Here is a 4,222-nt window from a genome sequence, read left to right on the forward strand (position 1 = left end):
TTATTGTGTCCAATTCTTTGGCTGTCTTGTATATCGGGTATATTATGGACATGGCAAGGAATAAGAGGGACAAAAACAGATTCGAAAAGACGTTTGTCGCGAAAAAGTGCCATATTCATGAATTTTAAAAGGTGAAACTTGTACATGTCATCCAGTTTTAATATTTTTGACTGCCTATGTAATTCATTGGCACGAGTAACCGGGATATTGTTAATATATCTAACCCTAAGGGTTGATCGCAGTGACTTATTAATTAACGAGGCAACTGGTTTCTTAGTATTGAGACATACACCGCACCATATTACGAATATGCTTGAAAGTTTAAATAAAAACAATGTATCAAAAAATATAACTCAGTACTCACTGCAGTGAGTGACAGAGAGCGCATTTTCTCGTAGACGAAAACATGAAGTCACGGACGGACAGACAGACGGACGACGGACAGACGGACATGGCGAGCACAATAGTGCATTTTTTTCATAAATGAGAAAATGCGCTAAAAAGCGTTTTCAATGACGAGAAGGGCAACACGCTGGATATAGAGCGTTTAGCACACCGTGAGTTTTATTGAGCCCCTGACAGTCGAATTGTTAATGTGTTTTTAAAAGAAATATTGTTGTCGAGGATTAAGCCCAGCCGAAAATGCTCTATCAAATCTAAAATTGTCCAATTGAAGGTGATGTTCCGAAAAACTTAAACTGGTTTCGGAGTAAAAAACATCAGTTAGTTTTATCAGTGCGCGCCACCAACTTGTTTTCCATATAATAGCCACCTTGACTAATTCACTGCATGACAACTCCGATATACTATAGCATGCGTCATGGTAGGTACTTCTAGAGATATAAAAACAGCGTGGTCAGCAATAAAAGAGCTTGCAGTTTAAATTAAAGTAAGAGGCAATATCATTTATGAAAATGTTAAAGAAAAAAGGCCCGAGAACAAAGCCCTGTGGTACTCCAATTGTAATTTATCTAATGGGTGATTTGAACTCGTTCAATGAAACGTATTGTTCTCTATTGGTTAGATATGGCTCAATTAATGAATGAAAAGGCCCTCTGATGCCATAGCGGTGGAGTTTACTTAGGAGGATTTGATAGTTTACGCAATCGAAGGTTTTTTTTTTGCAAATTGAGGAAAAGAGCAACTCACTAGTTTTTTTGCATGGAATGCCATAAGCAGGTATTGGAATATTGCCATAGTCGTGTTAGTTCCCTTATGAAAACCAAATCGATCATCAGATATAAGTGAAAAATTGTCAAGAAAGGTTGCAAGTCTGCAGTGGTGAATTTTTTCGAAAATCTTATTAGATGTGGGGCGATAGTTGCACACATTATTCGAGCTGCCGGATTTAAAAACTGGCATGACACGGGCACGTTTAGGACATCAGGGTAGACTCCAGGAGGCATACACATATTAAAAATAATATACTTTTAAAAATTACTTTTTAAAGACAACACTTCCAAAGAATCCAGTATCTCCAATCTTACAGATGTACAATGAATTTCTCATCTAATTTTCAAAAATTAAAAAAATTAACTTTTCAATTTTTTTAAAAATGAATTTCTCATTTGATTTTCGAATATTTGAAAAAATTAATTTTTAATTTTTTTAACATATAAAGTTTTTTTAATATATAAATATTTTTCAAAATTATTTATTCTGTTAATTGATTCATGCGTTGCCTCTGACTTCACACAATTGTGCAAAATTTCAGATCAATTGGACAGGTAAAAGTGTGTCAAATATCAGTTATAAGATTTGTAGCTGACAAAATTATTTTTTCAATTTTTTTAATATTGAAAAATTTTTTTTATACTTTTTAAAATCATTTATTTTGACATTTTATTCATGCATTGTCTCCAACTTTACACAAGTGCGCAGAATTTCAGATCGATAGGATAAGTAGAAGTGTCTTAAATTTCGATTACAAGATTTGTAGCAGACAGACAAATAGACAAACAAACAGACAAGAAGTGAAGTTAAAGAGAAGTGTTGTAATATGGGCTAAAACCGGTGCTACGATGTCAGCAACTTCAAATAATATTCCTGGCTGAATTTCTTCAATATGAAGCCTCTTGCCTTTGCATAGTCGTAACAAACTTTTTATTTCTGATGCAGAAATAGGAGATAGGAAGCAGGATGCCTCACAAAAGGGAACACCAAAAGTCGTATCATCTCTCACAGGACCTAAATCTTTTGTTATGTCATTGGCAATAGTGATAAAATAACCGTTGCATTCAGCAGCCGCATCGGTGCCATTTAAAAGCTTGCTATTTTCGGATAATTCAATCTTTTTGAGTGTAAGATTCTTTGCAAGTAAGGAGTTATTGCAATATTCCAAAAAACCATAGAGTCTTACGACTCTTGCTAAATTTTAGTCAAGTATAGTACTGCTTCTTAACTATTTTTAATATCGCATTCCATACATTCCGATAAGTAGAGTAAGACCTACGGTAAATTACAGCAGTGCGAGAAAGCTTTAGAAGTTTATGCTTCTTCTTGATGGCAGACTTCATTTCGGCGGTCACTAAAAGAGGCCTATGCTTCCTAATCGTGACAAACTTTATAGGAAAATATGCAATGTAAATTTTGGAAAGTTCGGCCATGCAAGACTGCATTAATTGCAAGGTTAGGTTCATCGATATTAGTTAGGAAAACAGAGGGAAAGCGATTCATTTTCACCCTAAACTTTTGCATATTGTCAGCATGCATAAGGCGAATTTTTTTTTCTAGATGGAGCAGTCGAGATATATTATATTATATATTATATGATATATTTAAATCAATCTAAATCTTATTCAGAGCTCATATGGCGTGTCTCAACTTTGTAAATCCACCCTTGACGACAATTCAGTTCTGCATCCTCTTTGAAAATCTGATGCAAATTTTTCATTCTTTTGGATGTTTTAAATGCCCATCATTGCGTTGCTCTGATAGCCACTCACTGATGAATTTGTACATCAGCTGAAAATGATGCGCAAGGTTCTTTACCTCACTCATATCCTCATCATGCATAGTTCTATTATTACCACGTTTTTCTTGACTTCGTTTCGTGTCCGTCTGTCATTAAAAATTCAAACCTTAATTTAGAGTACTTCTAAACATCCTAGTAAGTTGAAATTTGGCATGCATGTTTATGCTGCCTAACAATTCAAGATTTGATCATCAGAAATAATAATTGAAAAATTTTTTTCTGAAAAAAATTAAAAAAAAACACTAAGAATTCATGGTTTGGAATTTTTTTTCTCGAACATCCACACTTGCCGACCCAAGAAATTGATTTGTATTGTGCCACGAACCAGAAAAACCACGTTTTTCTGGTTTCTACAAAACTAAAAATATTGAAATAAAACAAATAAAAAAACTTTTAAAAACCATGTTTTCTAACGGACAAAAAAGAAAAACATTTACTCTTACATAACATTACATGACATTTTACATAACTTAAATGTTATGTAAGAGTAAATGTTTTTCTTTTTTTGTCCGTTAAGAAAACGTGGTTTTTAAAAGTTTTTTTATTTGTTTTATTATCAATTAAGCCTATGCCTTCTGATCAGACATCCCTGACCTGCGGTACCTGAAAGCCTACACCGACTATGACCCCGACGGCCCCTACCACGAGTTCCTGGACTACTCTCCCGACCTCAGCGTCCAGGGCTTGGATGATTTATCCATTAAGCGCATCTGCTTAACTGGACAGTGAGTGAATATTTAGTTAATACGCATTCAAGTCCTGATAAAATATCAGAGACAATTCAACGTTAAGTGACCATAGCAACCGTTGCTGAAATAAGGGACGGGTTTTTTTCTTATCCCAGTTTTCTTAATGGCAATAGAGTCTATGAGTGATTCACGAGTTTATTTATTGCAGGGATACGCACATATTCCTGCTAAAATATATTGATTGTCCTTAAAATAAAGTTTTTTCAAACCCTTAAAATATTTTTTCATCCCGCACAGCTGGATTCTGTATTCCGAACACTATTATAGTAAATACTTTTCACACTACGCGCCGGAGTGCATCCCTGCTACAACCTGCCTACAAGTGCATCTGTACGTAAACGAAATAAATCAGTACAACTATTTACATCTCAAATCATGATGCAAATGCAAAACAATTATTTAATATTATCGTGCTCATTGTCACTTAATCTAATAACGAAAACATGCCAAATAATAAACTTGTTAATAATTATGTGGCAGATATCTTCTCTGCGGCACG

This window comes from Hyalella azteca, unplaced genomic scaffold (genome assembly GCF_000764305.2).
Source record: "Hyalella azteca isolate HAZT.00-mixed unplaced genomic scaffold, Hazt_2.0.2 contig5448, whole genome shotgun sequence".
In the NCBI taxonomy this organism is placed as follows: domain Eukaryota; kingdom Metazoa; phylum Arthropoda; class Malacostraca; order Amphipoda; family Hyalellidae; genus Hyalella; species Hyalella azteca.